Source organism: Athene noctua, chromosome 13 (genome assembly GCF_965140245.1).
Source record: "Athene noctua chromosome 13, bAthNoc1.hap1.1, whole genome shotgun sequence".
Lineage (NCBI taxonomy): Eukaryota > Metazoa > Chordata > Aves > Strigiformes > Strigidae > Athene > Athene noctua.
Genome location: NC_134049.1, coordinates 17,893,270 through 17,916,803, shown reverse-complemented (window position 1 = coordinate 17,916,803; position 23,534 = coordinate 17,893,270). Strand labels below are relative to the sequence as shown.

General features: G+C 39.5%; 1 protein-coding gene across 4 annotated transcripts in view; it reads left to right on the top strand.

Moving 5' to 3' along the window:
- The first annotated feature begins 12,094 nt into the window (after positions 1–12,094).
- Positions 12,095–23,534, top strand: part of OTUD7A (OTU deubiquitinase 7A) — a 143,975-nt gene continuing 132,535 nt past the window's right edge. For all 4 annotated transcript variants that reach the window (XM_074917437.1, XM_074917438.1, XM_074917436.1 and 1 more), the window contains exon 1: positions 12,095–12,276. The gene's annotated coding sequence lies outside the window, so the exon portion shown is untranslated. The remainder of the gene's footprint in view (positions 12,277–23,534) is intronic.

The following is a 23,534-nucleotide window of genomic DNA, read 5'->3' as shown; positions in this document are numbered from 1 at the left end:
AAAAAGAGCTTTTATGACTGATAGTGAAAGTTAAATCTTATCTAGTCAATATAGCACCTCTTATCATTCCTTAGCAAAATTTCTTCTCTATTAGTAGGCAATAGTAATCCAGAAGGGTAACCAAACAATTGTCAAAGAAATATCAGAGGTGGTATCACTTTTCTAGACTTAGCTAGAGGGAAGACAAAGCATCAAAAAAGTTAAAACTCACAAAGAAGCTTGACCAGGGTGGGGATTGGGTTTTTTTTGTTTTCTTTTTTTCTCCCTTGTGACATGATAAGCCAAAATTATTTAATGAAGAAAATTGTTTTTAAAATATGGATTTTTTTCCATCGTCTCATTTTTATAGTTACTGTAAAAGTCACTACTGTTCATGTGACATGGGATTGTAATATTTCATCACTGTTGAATGCACACAAGTTAGAAATTCTCAGTCACTAGAGTTGTCACAAACCTTCACAGGACAGGTTTTCTATGCTGTTCCTTAGAAGGCTCTTTCAGAAATACTGTCCCCTTCCATGCTCCACTGACCTACTTTATCACACACAATGTACTGTACTTCTTGGTTCTTCTGCCCACCATGTGACTGCAATGCTTCCAAATGGTCACATTCTGCCTTTTAAATGTGCTCATGGATGTTGATGATGTATGTGGCAGCTGCTCCAGGAAGGGAGTGTGCATATGTATGTCTTTTGACATTCAGTCCTTCAGACTTCTCAATTTTATGACCTTTAACTTTTTGGTACAAAACCTGGTGGTGAGATATTGCTGCAGGTAATATTTTTTCAGGGAGCTTTCTTTCATTTTCAGTTTTATTCATCAGGAAGGGTGACCCTGGTAGCCTTGACATCTGCATGTACTGTATTGCTGTGTCATTACTCAAATGAGAGGTATTTTACAGTTTTTCATTTGATACTTCCTCAGTGTTTTTTTCCTCCAGTAGAAGAAAAAAACAGTCTGTATTTTACTGCTAGTGGAAATGTAACCATTTATATTTAAGCAGCAGCAGCAGCCCATGTCTGGGCTTCTTTAATATTCAATGGAGAGTGGTAGAGTTAGGTTTGTGAGCCCTCCAGAGGCTTTGTTGACTATATGAGGAGTGCAGGCTTCTAATTTGGACACCTGTATTAGATGGCTCCCATATTAGATGGCACCAGTGTTCCCTGAAGAGATTAACTTGTGTGAGTGGTTAATCATGCATGCATCCATGGCAGAAACCTGGATGAAGTCCACGTAGCCTCATTCCCAGACCTGTAGTTTGTCCAGACTCTGAAGGAGAGGATGCCTAGGGTATGGTATTGATCTTTGTAGCCCCTTGTTTCCAAAGACAGGCTTTCAATCCTTTTCTGTGCCATGCATTCATTTAATAGCAGCGTGTGCTCTTATATTCTTCAATGAATTGGTGTTGAAAACTTCCATTCCATCCATCTAGCATGAGTAATCAGTTAATCTTTTGCAACAGTGTCCACATAATGGACCCAGCTTTCCTCTTAATGTGCTTGGTAACCCCAGTAATGTTAGTAGGAGTTTCATGTGCACACAGGGAATAATGGCCTCCAACATCCCTATGACAACTGCTAATTCAGTGTGACCAATGTGTAATTTCTGCTTCAAGCCTGAAGCAGTCTTTGGACCATTAAGTTAGTCTTACAGCCATGTTCAGGAATTTGTGGTAAATTCAAATAATGATGTAGGAATCTTAGCAGGATTGTATTTAACTGATTAAGAGTTAAAAAAATTAAGATGGTAGTTATAAACTGTTCAGAATCATGTTCCATTTGCTACAATTCAGTATGTGAACTGAGTATATTAATCTTAATTAATCTAAAAATTAATAAAAATTTCTAGCTTTTATGACTAAAGGCTGATGGAGACCTTTAAAGAATTCTTAGTGATGAAAATTTAAGACTTTGTTCCAGGTTGTATCATAGAGAAGGGAGCACCTGTTATTAGACACTTTGGTGTGCTGGTGAGATAGGAGTAGGAAACCATTTCTTGTCAGGAATAACCATAACTAGTCTTTTAACAGTTCATAGTGTTTTATGGATGAGTAAACTAACTTATGAGCCAATAAATGAAAATATTCCTTAAGAATTTTCTTTCTATGTATAGTGAGAGCTGGGTACCTAATGGCATTAGGCAATTTTCAGAATCCCAGAGCTGTCTGGCTGTCCAGTCTTTGTTTTAATCTCTTGGTTTCAAATGTGTTGTGAATTTGAGTTCCGGTGGCAATTAATGCATTGAAAGGGAAGGGGAACTACTGTAATTTCAATCACTGCAGTTCATTTTAATGGCATGTTCCTTTGGATTTCTGTGAGGATAGTAATAGAAGCCCACAACTTTTCTTGTTTTCTTACTAACTACACATCTTGTAGTGTCTCCTCACCCACAAGTCCTTCCATGTCTTTACATGTTTTTGAGTCTCTTCAGCTTCTGCTCTTAGATAGCATTCTCAGGTTGAATACAGTAATCGAGAAGAAACCTTTTAGGTTTTTTTTTAAGTTTTAACCTTTTAGTAAAGTATTTGACATCATCACCACCACTGAAAGACAATGTTTTGTTTGTTATTTCAAAGGCTTCTGCAAACAGAGCAGAATGTATCTCCCACTTGTAATTCTTATGACTTTGTAAAAGCTCTTAGTTATTAAAAGTAGCAGTTTATTTCTTTTCAAACCAATTGAAACGTTCCAAGTTTGCTAACTGGTTCCATGGTTTTTGGAACAGTATTGTTGTGTCTTCGCATAGATGTGAAAAATACATTAACAGCTTGCAGTTCAGCAGAAGTCAGGAATGCAGACAGGTATTCTTTCACTACTGTTGGTTAATCTGGTAAATGAACAAGTCCCATGTCTCTTAGTAATAATGATAATGCAAGGGTAATTTCCCCTTAAAGAAAGCTGAGATGACCCTCACTACTAGCTTATTGTCCATGTCCAGAATTGACTGTTGCAGGTGCTCGCTATCATTGCACATAGGCAGTTATTTTCTTCCACAAGTTCTAAATTTTGTACTGAAAGACTTCTCTGTTCATTGGGATCCCATGGATTAGAAAGGTTTGCCTTGGCATTTTTCAAAAAAGTTTACTCCACTAATCAGACAGCTCCTCAAATGTCAGCCAACAGTGTGGTCACTGTTGGAAAGCAAAACTTTCCCTCTAGGAACCCTGAGTATTTATAAATCAGGAGCGCTTACTGTGTCTGTAGGTATTATAGTACTGAGTCTTCAGCCATACAAGTTGATTTAAAAATAAAAGATTAAAATAAAAATTGGAAAGTCGCATCACCTTCATCTGTCATAAACAAGTTCCAGATCCTCTGTACATGCCAGGAGGGTTATTTAGAAGCAGGATATGTTGCTTCTCTTCATAGCTCTGTAAATAGAGATGTATGAAGCATGTGCAACTGTATCAGTAACACTGTGTGCTTATAGGTCTAGGCTTTTCATCAGCAGGGGTATACCTTTGCCATATTTTATGCCTGACCTTGTTAATGCAAAGAACATTTTGTTAGTGAAGTACAGCTGCAGTCAGGTACTAGTGAAGTCAGAAGAGATATTTCAAGTGATCCTATTTCTCACCAGTAAGCAACGAAGGCATTGCAGATTTGCTGTGTTTCAGTACAGAAGTGTCATGCCTTAGTGCATTAGTAATTCTGTTCTGTGCCAGATTTTACTGCAGAATTAACTCCAACACATCTGTAGAACAAATCTTCTTACTTGCTGTGTAAAAATGTGTTGCTAATTGTGTGGGTGGCATTTCTCAGTCTGCTTGGGAGTGCCAGGAACCATATTGTATTATTTTTAAGGCCTCTGAAGGCTGATAACAATCTGTCTGTAACTGTAAAATAATAATCTGATGTAATGACAGGAGAAATAAACTTCTCAACTGACTTGATAGAAAAATGTGTTCATGTTGAATAGATGTTTCCAGAGTTAACAAGTAATAAAAGTAATTGGCTGGCAAGAAATGCTGCTAATTCCAGTGACATTTAATAATAAGAACAACTTTAAAAATCAGATTAATTAGGAAACCTTTTCTGGGTCCCAGTCTCACAGGTCAGGAGGAGGAAACCAGCTTGATCTCTTCCCCCACCCCTGTTCTGTCCTGGCTGCAGTGTATGTGCTTCCAGCAGTGTAGCACTCAGCAGTGAAAATGCTGATGATCTGTATAAACATAACGGGGAAAGCAACAACTCACAGGAACCTAATTTTAGTTACCATTAGCTACAATTACTCAAGAATTGTTAAAAAAAGAAGTTATTTTCCCTCATTTCTAGTTCAGGTTAAATCTCCTGAAGTATTCATAACTCAAGGATGTCCTTCCCGCCTTTTCAGCTGTGTGTGTGTATTTATTTTAAGGTTTCATTTAACATCTAGAGTTAAATAAGATTTTCCTAGGCCTTCGAGGAAAAATTTTTCTCTGGATACTGTATTTTAAATTACTTTGTCCAAATAGAATAATAATAAAAAGGTTTTTTTCATTAGAAACTCTTCCAGGTGCTAACAGAGCTACCATCAAAGTATCATTAAGGGCTATATAGCAATCTTTAAAAATGACTAGAGGAGTTCTTCTTCCTAGGGATAATTGACTGTGTCTTCACTTACTTTACTGGACAGAGTTTCTGAAAAAATGTCTATTGATCTATAAGCATAAATGTCTCATTACGTTTGTATGCAAGATGCAACTTGATGTTGTCTGTCCATTCATATCTAGTCTCTAATGATCTCACAGACTGATATTAGCAGTAATAAGAACACTGAAACTTGTGTTTACCATTTATATTCAAGATCAGTCATAATTTAATTTGATTTTTTTTTTCTAAATGACATTTATTAGAAGGAATCCAAGTTGCATTTCTGTTGCATATAGTTTATGTGGTATATAACTTAACAGGTTTGCCACAGTTTCCATGATTTCTGAAGTGGGAGTTTAAAGTGGATTCTTCATCATATTAAAGACAGAAGACATGGAGTAAAGTTGTTTTATAAAGGTGATATATCTACCATACACCAATGAAGCTGGATTAGATACCTCATTCCGCAATTAGTTTTGTCATATATATAGACACATATATGTATCTTCTTGTTAGCTTCAGGATATCTGTGGTCCTCTAAGGAACCTCCTGCAGTCAGTGAGGTGTAGAAATGTGGATAGGCTGAAGGACAAAGTATGACAGATGAAGAGAACATCAAATTAAGTCAAGGAAATGTACATACAGCAAATGTTGCACAGGAAACCATTCCCAAAGTTAAGGATTCAGCAGATTTTCATTTAAGCTCATTTTGACTACTAAATTATATAAATTCTGTGTTTTGATCATTCTCTACAAAACAGCTCTTTTCCATCAAAATCTGGAAGTACGTTATCTTGGCTGGATTTATGTGACCAGAAGAAGCGAGAGCTACTAGAGAAAACATCAGTAGAAATTGAGTGTGTGCTGGGGGTTTATTAGGAAGTTTAACCTAGAGCGTTCATTTATTCAGTAATCTGTCACTAGCTCTTCATACAATTAGAATGAAAATGATAGGCTTGGGAGTTTGTTAGACTTTGGTATATCATTCCTTTCACTGCTAATTTAGCTGCAACAAGTTCTTGCACCCTTCATGAACTTCCTACAGATGACTTGCACTGTAGATTGTCTTGTAGAATTTATTTACTGTTTAAATGTAGTTATCTCCTACAAGCTTTCTCTTACAGATCTTTGGGGACCAAACCGAAGTTTGGAAACTTCAGCTATCTCTACAAAGTCATAGATGTCACATTGTACTTCTATGAATCTTCTCATCAAAATGTTAAAAAACACCCAACCATCCTCCCAAAACAAAACCCCAAACAAACAAAATGCCCCCACTATAGTCTGACACTCTTCTGTGGAGTCTGTTTTCTGCTTATTTACTGTATAGGAGAGAGACATTATTAGAGCTTCATCTAAGCCAAAGTTGTTTATCCAGAATTCTTAAAAAAAGGTCCAGAAGGATAAAACCTAATGTTCTTACCACTGGGGGAATATAACTGCAAGCTTACCATCCAGAACTCACCCAATGTCCCTTCTGGAATCTCTGTAACTCATTGCAGGTTCAGAATATATGGGAGTGGTAGAACTGAAATTAGACAGAATAATATGCATTGTAGATGGCTGCAATATGTGTTGGTTTCTCTTTATAAATAGCTTTGTGCCATAGGAAGACAGCAGCATGAAAGGTGGTAGGAGAGAAGGAAAGGACTTGAGTGGGGCTGTGAGGCTGATGAGAAACCCCCAAGGAGGCTGGGGATCTGGGCAAGGATACTGGATAGATTTATGCAGCTAATGTCTGTAATGACGATAAGGCAGTAAGTGACTGAAGTAGATGTTAATATGTTACTCACTGACTTTTTTACAAACTATCGACAGATTGCACTGTGACAGAGACCTTTTTGCCTGTCAATACCAACAGCAGAATGACTTAGAGACCATGAAATGCTTATGGTAGATAATGATATTTACATGTTTACATTTAAATGCCTATGTTTTCAAGATATTGGCAAAAAAAATTCTTAAGAATCAAGAGCAGGGCCTGTATGTAGATTGCTAGTCTTTATACAGACTCGTAATGAATCTCCTCTTGTTCAAATTATTTAACCTCTGTGTAATTGCTGCGTTTATAAAATGGGAATTACAGGGCTCTGTGGCGTATGGTTGCTGTTACTGTTGCAGTACTGTGGGAAAGCAAAATGCTTCACTATAAAGAAGCCCTGCTGAGAAAAAGCAACCTGGAGGTTTGTTCAGTGGCATCCTACAAGGGAAATAAGCATCTCTCTCTCTCTAAAACTCTGCATTTTGAGGGCCAAAGATATGTAGGCAAGATAAAACAACTATGCCTTGAACAAGGGAATAAAGCAAAGCAAGAGAATCTGGAACTGAACTAGGAAAATGAACGTTCTTTATATCTGAACATGAGTGATTTTAGCCCTATTTCTAATTTAAATGTCCCCCAGACTCTTTCTTCTCTTTTAAGCATATGCATAATTCCAGAGTAATTACTAATTTTTTTGTCCCCAGACTTTGTTGGGTTTTTTGAGGGTGGAGGTAAAGCCAGCACTATTACCATCTATATATAATATTTAAGTTCAGAATATCTATGTAAAAGTATATGTATCATAAAAAGATTATACATTATGAAAAGAAAAAAGGCAAACTTAGAAAAAGTGGAAAATATAAGGTTCATAAATTGTCAACTATTTATTTTATGACTGTAATATACTTCATAATAAATCCAAGTGTGTGAATTGGAATATATAAAATGTTCTCAAATGGTTTGCAATGATTAATGTCAACACATTTTTGTAGTAAGAATTTACTATTACATAGAAGCTTCTAATTTTAAACTATTTCTCCTTCAGTTACTGCACTGCCATTATTTTATGTGTGCCTATTAGAAATATAATTTTTCATATCACTTCAATGATTTAACAAAAATATTTTAGCAGTTATTTTGATCAATGGTAAATACATGCCATTATTGAACTGTAGACCGGTTTTATTATCCCATAATGCCAGCAATAATGAAACTGAAAAGTAAACTAAACGTGCAACCCAAATATTGTTTCTATCAAAGAAAATGGAGTTCTACTGCCTTAGCATTAAAGGAAATTGGGTGTGTGGTTTCTGTGCTTTAGAGGATGTTATACCGAAATGGTGTATCTGTATAAACTCTATACATTTTGTGAGAAGAAACTGTAATTCTGTATACTAGCTCTTCAAAGTCCAGGGTCCTCAGAAGTACAGCGCAGCATTTAAGTGACTGTGTGGATGTTGCTGTTCTGCTATAGCTACCCGTGTCGGCCAGATTAAAGCTAACTTGGGTATGTCTGCAGATATTGTAGTCAGACTCTTAATGGGGACTTAAGTATATGTCAAACCCTGTGAACATGTTTGTGACTGTCAGACTAATCTGCAATTACTATAAACTTACCATGAGAGAGTGAAAACAGCAAGAGGAATGATTTTTTTTTGTTGTTGCTTTGGATGTTTGTATCTGTGCAAGGCTGATATTTTAGTAGTATATTATTACCAAGTTGTAATGATGCCAGTCATACCTCACCATTTATTTTTGGATTACAAAGTTCTGTACCCACAGAATTTGTTTTCTGCTTAGATACTACTAACCAAACCACAGTGCTCCTGCTCTTATCTCTGTCTCTGTTTAGCCAAGTGTTCAATTTTAGTATATACCTGGAAAGTTCTCTTTCTAAGGTCATGTGGATGCAAACCAGCTTTATATATATTTTAGCAGCACACATTTTGTAGAATTGTATCCGAGTTTTCTCCCTCATTCCATTACTCTTGCAGTATGCTTTTTTTTTTGACAGAATTTAAACCAAAATCTGTATTATTAGGAATGTCGCTCCTTGCTTGAAGAGCACAGGCTACTCAGCCCAGCTGGAATGCTAAATGTTTCTTTGTTGTCTTTGAATTTATTAGGTTTATAAACTCCCTTGGATATGTATAAATATTTTGTGGGAGATGGATCCTTGGCCTACAGTTTTGTCTTTTGTCCCTACATAGAACAGAAAAGGGAAGGGAGGAGCCAGCCTTCTTTCTTGCTTTCCTCCTTTTATTTATTAACCACAAAAAGCTGCTTGCTGCTTCATCTCTGTCTCTTTATGCTGGGAGGGTTTTTGTTACAAATTCTTATTTAACTTGCAGTGGCTTTCAGTGTAGCTTTTAATGTATGTGCAAGGTGAGAGTGTGGAATCTAGTTTCGGTAAATTTACCTTAAATCCATGAGACTGCTTTGTGCCTTTCAGCCCTCTGTATGAGTATCTCCACACATCCAGTCCACAGGACATGCTTGGGATGCTTACTACAGTTAGGGTATTTCCAGTATGGTTTTTTTCATTAGAGTTGTCAATTGCAACAAAAGTCTTCACCATCTGCCTTCTGATTACAGCAAAGTTCTTAAGGTCAAATCAAGCTGACGGAACAAGTTTATTTAGGGTTCTGTTCTTTATCAGATTAATAGGCAATAGCTCTATACCCTTTTTATACCTTCATTTAACTGGGGCTCAGGATAAACACTCTTTCACCATCACCAAAGACAGGGATTTTGAAGACATTTCTAAAGTGTGCAAAACCATACTGGGTCACATCACATGTGATTTGTGATAGCACTGTAAGTAATTTAAATGCTGGGTAGATCAATACAGCACTCCTTTACATACCTAGCTGGCAGCTGAAGGCCAAGGTTCATCCTTTTCCAAGAAAATACCTTAAAGTGTTCATATTGGTGATGTTCCCCTGTAAGCAGAAGAATTGCCACCAGACTTGCAGAGGTGTTCTGCTTCTGTCTTTGCCTACCTATAAAGACAAGAGGATACCCATTTCTGTCTTTGGAGGGTGAGAACACCTAAGGCAGTGTTTTGGTTTGGTGGTTGTCAAGAAATGAGTTTGATTTTACCAGAACGGTTTTGAGCTCGAAGCAATTTGCTTAGTCTGTGATCAGTTCTGCCTCTGACCCTGAGCAATGTATGACAGGTGATGAGAGACAACACAGTGGCAATGCTTTATGTGAACACACAGGGAGAAACCCCAGATCGTTTTCATTATGACAGGAACCTGTCTACTTATGCTAACTCAACTGCCAGGATTAATGAACAGTGTAGAACATCAATAGTAAAGCTACGTATTTTCTTTCTTTTCTTCCCCCTACGTCCATGTATGGTCACAGAAAAGATACAATAGATTTTGCAGGGAATGTCGGGAATGCTTCCCTTCTCTAAAAGCTTGGGAATTTATGATCTCTGAATGACACTGTGATCCTGATCTTTGTGGACTACTGCACGCCTGCGTTCTAATTTAAAGAGGGGGAAGATGTTCAGATGAGAGACTGAAGTATTCATTGCATCTCTTTGGACTAAAGAATTGGTTCTTGAATCTGTTAAGACTGCTGTTATTTGAGATACTACCACTTACCATGGAGGCAGAACATAATGTCCCCAGAGTATGTGAACACTTCACCTAATCCCGCATCTCTGCATTTTCACACTTCCCCTAGGACTCTGACTGTTAGACACGTTTGTTTTCCCATAATGGTGTCATAAAAGAAAGTTTTGCTAGTGGCAAGAAAAGGTGGAAGAATGAGGAAGCTTCAAGCCTTGATAGGAGAGCATCTTTCTGCGTGTGTCTAGGCACCCTTTCATTTGCTAAGCCCTTCAGACTTCTGCTAAGACTGTATCTGGCTTTGCCTGAAAGAAAGAACTGGCTGCTTCTGCAGCAGCCATCTAAATGAATCTCTGACTCTACCACCGGTTGATCAACTTAGAGTCTTATGATTAAACTGTGGTTTGACCCACAGGCCTATATAGCTTCTGTGACTACTTTCAGAATATCTTCGGTCCTGAGAGCTCTGGAATAGCCACCTGAGGGTTTCTTCACATATTCACAAATGGATTTCCTTCACAAGGCAAATAGACTAGAACTTTTTTGGCAAAACTCTGCCAAACTGTTCTGTCTTTTATAGAACTCTCACTGTCTGGGAATTGCCTGTAGGACAATCTGTACAGTCACATCAAGGAAGAAAAAGAAGGATCTCTTTCTGCAGTTATGTTTCTGTGTGTGTTACCCGTCCGTATATTTCAGAAGTTATTTTTCTTTGCTACACTTAAAGAATGTTGGACTTTGCATTGATGAAGAAACCAAGGAACTGTTCTGCTCATGACTTTTTTGCTTTTGGGAGTAACTTGAGTGCACAGCAGAGTACTCTTCTTGCCTATGTAATCTTCAATCATGATCATAAAGAATGTCTTTAAAGAGACTAAAGGATGGGAGGGGCGACCAATGACAGTTCATTTTGTGCAGACCTAGAACAGTATTAGACAAAACTGTTGCGTTTTTTGCCTGTCATGCCAAAAGCTAGTAGCTCATAACATTTGCAGCAAAAGGCTATATATGGAACAGTTGGGAACTTTTCCAAAGTTTGTGTCCTCCTCATTAGCTGCAAAAGGAAGTATTTTTCAAAAGTAAGGTGAGCTTCTTCTGGGGATTTCAACAATTTTCTAAACTGGTGTTGGGGTTCTAGCAGGGAACTAGAATTTAAGTTAACGATCTGGTTTTCATATCATTTTATGATATGAAAATGCATATCCACAAAACTGTCTTCACATGTCACCAGATGCACTTCACCTGGTGCAAAACGTGTTACGACATTTTGTTTATATCTGGTTAAAGATTTATCGTTGCTACATCTGTCACAGACTGCATGTCTTATGCAGTAGGCTGATTTGGTGTGAGAATTCTCAGTGTTTCTAGATAAGGAGGCTTTTCTTAAATACAGGTGTACCACCTGTAACAGTGGGGTGTTTTTTCCTTCTATCCCACATACTTTGGCTAGTTCGTGGTCTCGCATGTTTCTGGTTTTGTGTCACAGTTAAGTGGAAGAAGGGAGTGCTCAGTGACAGAGGCGTGTTCCTTAATGCCTTTCCTTTTCAACCCTCGCGTTACTGGACGAGGGGAAGCGAAAGACCTCTTTGGGGTGGGGGCGGTAGTTGTAACTGAGCGACACAGAATACACCTGTGTGTGTCCTGAAGTCGCCGGAACCGGGTTACTGGAGAAGTTGCTGTGGGCCGAAAAACTTTACTGTCCTCCCTTGACCAGATAACATGAAGCATCAAACCAGAAGGCACAGGAAGAGCACTAAGGTAGAGAACACACCCTCTTTGCAGAGGGCAGGGCTCGGCTCGGCCATCCCCGCGCTCGGGTGGGTGCGGGAGGGGCGCACCGTTCGCCCCCCCCCTCCCGCGGGCCCACCCCGGGGCTGCGGAGCGCTGGGGGGGGCGGGACGGCGGCGGCCCCTCCGCCCGGGCCGAGCGCTGCCGCCTTTCTCCCGTCTCGTTCTGCGGCGGGGACGTCGCGGCCGGGCTCGCCGAAAGGGCAGGCGAGGGAGGAGGGCGGCTCTGGGCCGCGGCGGGGCCCGGTGCCGCGGGGGCGGGCGCGGCGCGGGGCGGAGCGCGGCTCTCCGGGCCGCTGCGGGCAGCGAGGGGAGGGCCCTGCGGCCGGTGACTTCATGAAGGAGGCGGCGGCGGGAGGTGGGTCTCGCTTTCCGCCTGCCGGTGCCGTCTGCAGGGCGGGCGAGAGGCGGCCGCTCCGCCGGGCAGCGCGGGCGGGGGGACAGCGGTGACGGAGAGCGGCAGCTGGGGGGGACGGCAGCGCTGGGTTGACTCCCCCCCCTTCCCCCCCTCCCCGGCCGGAGGAAGATGGAGCTCGGTTAGTGAGGGCTCGCGGGAGGAGCAGCGGGAGCAGGTAAGAGCTGCCTCTCCTCCTCCTCTGCCCTGGCCGGGGCAGGCCGGCGCGGCGGGGGGGCCGGTGTCAGCCAGCGGCAGGTGGCCCAGGTGGGCCCGGCCCGCGGCGCTGTCCTTGCCTGCGGCTGCCCGCTCCGCGCCGCTCCGCCCCGCCTGCAGAAGTTCCCGCTGCGCGGAGCTGCGGACAGGCGGAGGGCAGAGCCCTCGGCCGCAGCCGGTAAGGGCAAAGCCAGGCTCCGAGAGGCGCCCCGCGCCGCGGGTTGTGCGGTGGGGATGCGGGCAGGGCTGCCGGCTTTGCCCCCGCCCCGTCTTCCCCCCAGCTCATTGATGAGCTCCGGGAAGGGCTTCTGCATTGCAGACGCTCGCCCTAGCTCCGCTCCTGCGTCCGCGGCTTTGGCTGATCCGAGGAGCTGCTCCCGGCCGGGCGGTCCGGTGCTGCTCAGCCGAGGGCCCATTTGGGCAGGTGGAACCTCCTTCCGTGGTTCCTGGACCCTGTCGGGACATTTGGGCGATTGACCTCATTCCGGTCAATATTAGATGTACGTACGAGATTTGTTCTCTCTCTGAAAGAGCTACAAAAGGGAATCTGTCAGGAATCTGTGTGAATAATGATCATTTGGAGTTCACAGGACGCAATATTGTGCGGTGAGATAGAACGTGCATATAAAACATAATGCAGTGAGGCACACGACCTTACATAATCTAAATTTAAAAAGCTCACTACCCCTACGCTTACCCTGAAGGTTGTAGGAATATGTCTGTTCTCAGCTCTTTCTAGAGGTTCGTTTAACTATCTGTCAGCCATAAAGATGCAGACCCCTTGTGAGCCAGTACTGAAAATAAAAGAATAAATTGTTGACTACTTTTGCTGTGGTTCTGTCACAATAAGTTCCTCATCACTGGTCAGTATCACACACACACGGTGGTACTCGTGGCTATGTGGGCATATATAGCTCCACGTTGCAAGAAGGAATGGTCTCTTCCGTTGTCCCTTAGATGCACCTTTAAATTGACCAACTATAACGCTGTCGTATTTTAACAAACTCTTGAGGCTTCTCTCCCTAGGCCCTGAATGGTGCTACAATTTCTAGCTTACAGATATTGATGTCAAGTTGATGTAAACAGAAAGCAACCTCTCACGCTTTGCATTTGACCTTCAGTGTCTCAGACCAATACTTTGAAACTGAGCATCTGGGCAAGTGTTTTGCAATGGACCAGTTTAAAATACGTTGCTGGATGCAACACATACAACTGGGATCACATTTAGGATGACACACAGTCGGTGTTCTGAGCTCTGTAGCCTAATGTCTGATAAATTTGGCCCACATTTTAACTCAGTCTTTACTGATGACATTGACTTTAAAAAAGGTTGCTATGGCACAGATTTAAAGCAAAGTATATTAAGCTTCTGGAATTGAAAGTGCTGTTGGTAGGAAAAGTGTTGTTTTGTTATTTATAATCTGTTGAGGCTGGATCTGGCTCAGTTTTCTGCTGTTGGTGTGAATTGACTAAATGGTCTTCCTTCTGTGGATGAAGGCCAGATTTTGCCCAGGTACGCGTGTGCTGCTCACACAGCAGCAAGCTAGAGTTTCCTCATTTGGACCTGGAATATAGCTGAATATCAATACCCACCTTCCTCTGGGGTACTTCCTATTACAAGCCCGTACGCTTTTGGTAACGCTGTGACATTGATTGTGGTGTGGAGTGCAGAACCAATTTGGGCTATGTATGCCTGTCTGCCCACGCAGCAGAAATGAGGGGATGACGTGGAATAGGAATGATGTTTTTGTGAATCTTGCTCATTTGTGCTATTATGTTTTTGTGTTTGTAGTTTATAGAAGCTCAGTCATCTTCAGGACAGATTAATTAATTTATAATGTCTGTTGAAAGTAGGAGGCTGGGTAGGGATCAGGTCTAATAGACTAATAATTTGCTATATGTATAGTGCAAAAAATAACTGATCATTTGCTTAATCATAATGTATCTATTTTTGAAAAAGGTAGTTTTTTGCAAGAGGGATCTAGAAGATTTTAGTCTTGGTTTACCAATGCAAATTCAAGTAAGTGTGATAAGGGCTGGATGCTACAGACTCCAGGTAAGCATGGAATAAGCAGTGGGCAGGTACTTAGTCCTTTCGCAGGGAGCCAACCTCTGCATCTTTCATTGCTCCTGGTGCATCTCCCCTAGTGTCATGTTGGCATGTTGGCCAGGGATTGAAGAGTCTTTCAGTGAATGGGACTCCAGGTCAGGAATTTTGTAGAGCTCTATACATGCAGGCGCATGAACATTGACTCAGATCCTACCAATGCTAATCATTGCCGTAGTTTCCCTTCGTGTTACTTACTAAAAAATTAGGGAATCTATGTTTTAATTAGCCATAGTAGTATATGGAGAACATTTAATTTTAATTTACAACTATATGTTTTAAATCTCATCACTGTGTTTTTATGTCATTTAGAATCTTGTATGAGTTCATGGTATCGTATCTGTGTTACTTGGGGGGAAAAATGGTATTTTATTAAATTTTTTATTTACTGCACAGACATATAAGAACAAAAAATATGTATGTCATCTTGTTCTCACATACTGTTATTTTAGCTTGTTATAGTCTTTAGACACAGTAACGTCTACAGTCTTAATCGGAGAACAACACTGGCAAGGCGTTCCCATGTAGTTATGTATTGCTGGAGAGAAAGTTGGAGTTGAAAGAGGGAAAGGACTAAGGGAAGTAGCAGAATATTTGTCACCAGATAGTCTAGACCTCAGATATTAGTGTTTAATGGTTTTCTTCTATTTAATATATTCTGCATTCCCAAAAACATCATGAAATCTGGATCTCCTTTTGACTTGAATTTCATAAAATATCTTGAGTCTTATTTTAAGCAAAAATTAAACATAAAATTTCGAATAAGGAAATGGCATGCCTTTAAAATATCAAGTGCAACTGTTATTAAATTGAGGACTGAAAGAAGTAGAATAGACTTGTTGAAAATTTTGTAGCCTACCAGTTCATTTATAGTTGATATGCAGTGCACAGCCATGCAAATGCATTCATAGTTATTTAGACCAAAGCATAGAGCTAAATGGTATGTTTACCTTCTGAACAAATTAATCAGTGTTGCCCTAATGAAAAAAATGGGAGATTAACCTGGCTGCTTAGATGGTCTGAAAATCCAGCCATGTAGCCTTATGCAAGAGTAGAAGTTTACCAGTTCAAGTGTCATATAAATGTTGCATAGATGTTAGACTGTGTCTTCTTGTGTTTCTATATTGTTGGTTTCGTAAGACAAAGCATGACACAAAACTGAGGAAGTAGAGTGTCCCCAGATAAGATGACAGAACTGTCCTCAAATTCTTGATAGTAATGAATTGGTTTTACTTGAAAGGCAGATTAATTAGTACATACATGTAAATGTAGCAATGCAACTATTTCACCATCAAATATATACCACTCTTTTTGTTCAAGCTGTCCTTCCCCAACTACTGACCCAAGGAAGGAAAAATTGTAAATCTAACAAGCATGGAGATACTGGAGATACAAAAGACCTGACTTACAGTTCTGGTTTTGTATTGTTCTGCAAGCGTAACTTCTTCTGTAATGAGTATTCCTGATTTTAAGTAGTTTGAAGAGACAAAGCTAATGGTGATGTCTCAAGTCTCATTCTCAGTTTACTTCAGGTATTTGTTCTTCTATTTGAGGTCGATGCTGTCTATTTTAGGGTATGGTTATATCAGTGATTTTTAGTCATACTGCTTTGCTGTAGTGTTTTGCTGCAGAGTATTATTGACATTAATTGTACTTAATTAATATCTTTTGGATGGACCCTTGGCAAAGCTTCAGGCTTGAAATACAGAAATTGTTGAACTTGCTTAATTGGCCTTTATTAAAAGGTTTTATAAATTCAGTTAACATTTTAGAGTCTCAGCCTTTAGAAATGTGCTTTAATTTGGGAAAAAAAAATCAGAAATCCCAGATCAAGAGCATAATTTTGATCTACAATGGTTTGAAAATGTAATTTATAGAGAAATGGAGGATTGCTACTGCTGAAAGTATTTTTTTAATACTTACAGGTTTCTTCAGAATGAGCTTATCTGTAAATACTTCATGATACATTTAGTGAAATTAGTATGTTTCACATTGTACGTTGAAAATTTCATCAGTCAGAACACTGAGTTATGCTCTCTGATCATGATTTCAATCTTGTCTGCGATGCTTCAATACCATTTAATCTCTACAAAGTATGGGGTTTTTTTTAACACAAGGGTAAAGTAGCCATTTTTGTCTGTGTTTTGCAGATACTCAGTGCTCTACAGTGAATTTTTTTTCGCTTGCACGTTCTCTTAGGATCTGCTGAGTAATCAGATGTATTGACTAGTTATTCAAAGAAGGGGCAAAACCCGTGTAGAAACTGAGCAAGCTGTGAAAGAATTTTGATTCTCATTTTTGTCACAATGGTTATATTTCCACTATTGTTTTCAGAATGAGAGTAAGGAACACTGAGAACTTGTTCTTTAATTAGATGCTTGAAATACCATGTTTCTAATTCTGATGTCTGCTGATGCCATTAGTGACCCCTATCATATGGACATTTACAAAGTTGTTACTGCTGCATATGACCAGGCGATGAAATATATTTCTAAGCTATTGCTATGATGTTATCAGAAGCATGTTCTAATGCCTGTGATTAAAATGGCTAGCTGCCATGGTGATAGTACCATAGAAACTGGTAAAATAATCATCGTCTATTAGGAAATATGAATGAAAAAATTCTGCATTTTTCTATCTGTTATGTTTCAGCACTTTAGCTGGAATGAAGCTCTATTGATACTATGTTCCTGACTGAAAAAAAGAATTAACAAATTCCTTTGCTCTGTGTTACACAGCAGACCAGGCTAAGGTTATTGTATTGGTACTGTCAAAATGTTAAATGCATGAGTAACTGACAATTTAGTCATTCCGTGGACTCCTAGTCTCAGGAGCAAGGGCAGTGGAGTAGAGGCCTACCTTACAGCACTGCTCTTTGTTAACTCGCTTTACTTTCTTCTGCTGTAATTACTTTCTGAATAGTGTAGTAAGTATAATTTTCTTCAAAAGCACCCTTCCAGCAAAAAAGGTCTACAACTATGATCCATAGGCAGTGTCTACATAGACACTCAAAGCACAGGAATGACAGAATTTTAATTTCGGAGCCTGACATTATAAAGGGTTTTGTCTGTCTCAAACTATGCAAATCATGAATACAAGAATGCCAAATAAGATCATATCTTTACTTGATTAATCAATATTAATAATTAAAGTAATATCTTTACTTGATTAGCTTCTCTAGTCTCTTGAGATCTATTGCAACAAGAAACAAAGTGTGAGAAACGGTCCCTGACTTGGATTGCTCTGTCTTTTGGTTGGAATGACTCATTTCTGTTACTCGTAAGTGACTCTATCGGGTACTTTGGAAATTGCTAAGCAAGGACGTGGAAGGAGTGATCCCAGATATATCTGTCTAGGTATATGCTCATTAAATTTCTGTGCAAACATTTCCATTGCCTTTAAAGTTTCTCAGGTACTGCCAAGGAGCTTTTTTCCTGTGTTAAATAGTTTTCCTGTTAGCACTGAGATTGGTGCAAAGGACAGATTCTTGATGGCAGTAAACTTGAGTTTATTAATTAGATTCAGTCTGTACTAAGCAGCAAACAGTAGAAGTAAACATAAGCTATCAAACTCTACTCTTAGATATAGATACGACAGCATACTTGCTTTAATCAGAATAACATACCTGAGAACAGAACACAGACCAGAGTGTTGCAGATGGAACACTTAGTCTCAGATCTACCATCCCTTACCAGAAACCTGGCCATCTCTCACCTGAGAATATTTGATATCCCACTATTTTAAGTCTTAGAGCTGTTACACTATCAATTTCAGAGAAAAGGTGGACAGACAGGTGTATTAAATTGTGGTAATGGGAAAAGATTATTTTAGTGTAAAGAAAGCACTGATTTAGCAAATTAGAATTAAGCATGAAGCAATGAAACCACCTCCCATGTCTCTCTAAATAACTTTATGTCTTTGTTTCAGGAAGAGTATAGGTGAATTAAAGGAAAGGTAGAGTGTAAAGGGAAGGCAGATTTATGTAATTCCAACAGAAATAATGACAGAATATGCCACCTGTAGATAGAGTTCACCTGTGGGAAAGACTTGAGTATCATGTGTTCATCAGTTCTACAAGTACAGATGAGTAAGAGCTGGAGAGAAACTTCCTTTCAGCACAAATTAACAGAAGTAACATAGAATAATGTAGTGTCCCAGAGAAGGCCGTGAGGATAATGCTAAATAAAGTCAGGTTGATAGATACAGTGTCTGCAGTTTGATAAGTTGAGGCTGTTAAGTGATTGACATTGGAAAGTAGTAACTGTTTAATTAAGTGTGAGTACTGGGATGCCCAAGCATTTACAAATTGAGGATTAAATTCAGAGATTGTGAGGTTAATCTGAAAATTTGGAATTTTGAAACAAAAGATACATCAGCTGAGATGCTTTATATAATTTTTTTTTTTTTTCAGTAAGTGTTTCATGTTTGGTTTTTCAATAATCATAAAAACAAGACTTGATACAAAACCATAGGAGAGCATTTCAATACCAAGTCATTTAGGGGGAAGCTCCAGGTCTGAGTGACAGTTTGCCACAAGGATTTGAGGTCCTATGAGTTATTCTCACAGCTTCTTATGTATAGTTTTGATATTCCAGGAGGCAAAGGGGGAAATCAGATTTTGGGCTTTATACAGTGTCTCTTCTGTGTTGAAAAATCTGTGTGAAGGAATGAATTTTTGAGCCATATAGTTGTGGATGACTTTTAGTGGATGAGGCACACTCTGAATGACAGGTCCTGTAGAAGCTAAGTGTTTCTTAGCAATAGACAGTTTGTTCCTTCAGGCTTCTTTATATGAATGCAATATTTTAGGACCTGATACACAGAACTTGCATATGTCTGTTTATAATTGAGGTTTTCTTGCATGTTTGTGTTACGGTAGAGTTCCTTTGTTCTCTTCATTGCTAAATACTTGGAGGCAGATTTTCAGATAAGCTAGGAAAAGTTGTTCGCGCTCTTATAAAGAATCTTCTTCAGTGAAGCACCAAGTGCTTTACTGATTTTCTTTTTCTCTCGTATTCTTCTCTGTCTACAATCATACTTGTATGTCTCTAACATTCCAAACTGAGGATGCTTAATAGATAAGGACTGTATAATAGTTTTGGGCAGAAAGTACATAGATAGTCATTAATGTATAGGCAGACTGTAAATGCTTAAAGCAGAATTTAGTCGGGTTTGATAAATGAATGTCTATGCTTGGCAAGAATAGGAGGAAACTAAAGGCTGTGAAAAATCATGTTCTATGAAGGTGTTTTCCTTCAATCACAGAATCATAGAATACCAGGTTGGAAGGGACCTCAAGGATCATCTGGTCCAACCTTTCCGGCAAAAGCATGATATGGATAAGATGACCCAGCACCCTGTCCAGGTGAATGTGAAAAGTGCCCAATTCTGGGGAATCCTCCACTTCCCTGGGGAGATTATTCTAGTAGCTGACTGTTCTCATTGCGAAAAATTTTCCTCATGTCCAACCAGAATCTCCCCAGAAATAACTTGTACCCATTACCAAGCATCTTTTCCATGTGACTCCTTGTAAAAACAGAGCCTCCACCTTCTTTGTAGCCACCCTTTAAATACTGGAACATGGTGATTAGGTCTCCCCTAGCCTTCTCAAGGCCAAACAAATCCATTTCTCCCAGTCTTTCCTTATATGACAGGCTTTCAAGTCCCTTGATCATCTCTGTGGCCCTCCTCTGGACCCTTTCTAGCCTGCCCATATCTTTTTCTTTTTTTGTACAGCAGGGAACAAAACAACACAGTATTTCACATGTGGCCTGACAAGCACTAATGAGAGTGGGATAATGACATCTTTATCTCTGCTGGTGTTGCCCTTGATGCAGCCCAGCAGCCTGTTGGCTTTCTTTGCCGCTGCAGCACACTGTTAGCTCATATTGAGCTGTTTGTTCACCAGGACCCCCAGGTCGCTTTCCCCAGAGCTGCTCTCCGGACAGGTCGATCCCTGTCTGTGCTGCACTCCTGGATTATGTTTTCCCAGGGGCAAGATCTTACACTTACCCCTGTTGAACTTCATAAGGTTCTTGTTAGCCCGCTCTTTAACCCTATCCACGTCTTCCTGCAGGATGGCTCTCCCTTCTGAAGTGTCTGCTTCCCCACTCAGTTTGGTATTGTCAGCAAACTTAATCAGGGTGCACTTGATCCCATCATCCAGATCACTTGGGCCCAATATTGATCCCTGGGGGTCCCCACTTGTGATAGGTTGCCAGTTTGAAAAAGAGCTATTTACCACCACACTCTGGGTGTGGCCTCTCAGCAGTTGCTCACTTTCTCTCCTTCAGTGAAGAAGGTTCTCTTGAAGAAGCCCCATGTAGAGGTCTGTAATGTCTCCTGGGCAACACAGTTTACATTTTTATCATTCTGCATTGTTCAGAATTTCTTCTGACATTGATAGAGAAAAGCATGTGGAGAAGAAAGAGTAGCACTGTAAAGTCTAGAGCTGTGTTGTTTTTTCCTATAATCCTTATTATGTTGTCTCTCTCTGGGCTCCATCATCTTTGCACAAGAGATACCTGTTTTCGGTAGTTTAATCTATGCCAAATACTTTTCTCAGTTATTTTACCCTTCAAAGGGAGAGTCCCTGTAATTGGCAAAGGAGGATGGGTCAAACAGAGGTTAGTAGGTTGGAAATTTAGTTTCAGGACTTGCAACTGGGAGAATTAAGAATTTTGCAATGGAGTCGAAATCTGTTTGAACTGGCTCTGTGATTACAAACACATGCTACAAACTATTCATTACTTATTACACGTAGGGGAATCTTTAAAGCAAGCCTGAGGGGGCTGATTTACTGGCACATGCACCTTACTGATATGATGTATTGCTTATCTGCAGGCCTGGTAGTACTCTGACCGCAGAAAGACTCTATGCTCATTTCAGCAGATAAGCAATATGTAGTCATACTGGAAAACCTGATGAATGTGCATCCAGTTGAGGTGTTGCTAGCTTGGCTGCTCTCCCTCAGTGCTAATGTAGATCAGGTGCTTGAGATAAGCTCTTACGAGCACAAAATGTTGCCCTAGTGAAGTGTAGACCTCAATTAACATGGAAATATAAATCATTGCCTTTTGCTACCACAGGAGATGAATATTCATGCCTGAGCAGCTCAGTTGTAAGTATGTGGAGTTGATGAGATGGTTGCAGCTAGCTGATAATTTCTTGACTTTCTTTGATACAGAATTTGAGAAACAGAGCCATTATAATTTTCCTTCCTCCCATTTTGTCTCCTAAAATATGCTTTACATGAAAACGGGAGAAATTATTCCTTCAAGAGCTATTCAGTTGTTAGCTTTCATTCCATGTGCCACTCCTATTAAATATAAAATATTTCCCTATCCCTTATAAATAAAGGGATATGTACTCATGAGAGAAGATATCTCTGAAGCTAATTGGTTGTCATTAAATGTATTTTTACAGCCATCAAAGAAAAATATGAAATACCCTTTTTTGGATTTCATAATAAAGATTACCTCCATAAAAAGCTACTTTATTTTTGTGAGGAGAACTTTGGAAGAGCATATAATTTTACTCTGCATGCTGTACGTCATTGTGGGTAGAAATAACCCTATGACTGGTTTTACTCCATTTATTATCTTGTAGAAGTTACAGTAACATATGTATACATAAGTTTTCAGTGAACCATTTTGGTTTTTTCTACAAATCTGAAACATCAGTGGAGGAGAAAATGATTATGTCTGTAACAAATTCCTTGAGCGTCATGCTGCCATGGTCCTTGGGAACTGGAGAAAAAGAAGTCTGGAGCTTCAAAAACGCAAAACCAAACAATCCACCTCCCCAAACCTCTGAAAGGGACCTTCTTTCCTAGTAAAATGATACCAGAAAGTAGCCCTTGAGTTGTTGAGTTCTGAGTCTCTTTGGCAGATGGTGACCTTGGAGGAAAGAGCTGTTTGTGGCAGTGAAATACATTTTAAACTGAAATGCTAAAACAGCAAATGGCCAACAAGTGGGTTTAGCTCACTACTATTACTGTTACTCTGTTCACACCTGGAAAACAAACTCTTACGCTGTTGGAGAGCTTCAGATTAAGCCCTAGATCTTTCAAAACACTTCTCATGATTGATATCTATGGAAAAAAAAAAATTTTTTTGTGCTGCTTGAAATGATGTCATGTCAGTATATTCACTTTTAAAGTGGGGCAAAATATAACTGTATAAAGTAGTTTGCCATATAGGTGTGATTTCTTTGGGATGTTTTATCTGCAAGCCATATCTTTCTTGGATATGGAAAATAAATTCTGTTTAGAGAGAGAAAAAAAAGATTTTCAGAAAACCCATACACTCTGAGTATTGTACAGCATATTTCATGGTCTTAAGAGGAGGTAATTTTGTAAGTGATTCAACGCTGTACAGTAAAATCCTGAGATCTAGGCAAAAAAATCTCTAATAAGTGAAACTCTGATTATGATAGCTTGTTTATCTTACTTGTTTTTATCACCATACCACGAGAAATTTAACTTGTTAATGGTAATTCTATAATTTCAGATAATGGGCGCTACACACAATCCATTTCATTTTTTTCTTCAAATGCAACAGTAAGCATGGGGTTTGCTAGTGTTATGAAGGTAAGAACACCAAAGCAGGACTTAACTTTCTGTACAGATGTTTATGCAAAATATGACCTTTATTTGATCATCTAGCTTAATTTACAAAGCAAATGAAATGCAGTAACTGTATATATAAAACTATATATATGAATATAGTTATAGGGTCTACCAGTGTTTTTGAAAGAAAAGGAAGAGGTTGTTGGAAACGTAGCTGCAGATTTACAGGCATGTGTTCTAGAAGAATGAGTTATTGACAAATAGAAAAAATATTTATTTAAAAACATGCAGAAATCTTTAAACCTTGTGTAATTATTTTGAAGTAGGGAAGTAGCTGATCCTACAGTATTTTGCCAGAAAAGTTGCTTTTTTAAAAAAAAAAAAAAAAAAAAATTCCTGAGCAGCTAGGTAAGATAAAAGCTTATCACCTGTTTAATACAGTATCTGGATGGAGAGAGCTGCTAATAATATGCAGTGTTCCTTCTGTGTTGCTTCTGCATGTTCCCACTGTTTGTTTGGCTGGAATGTAGTGATGTTACATATT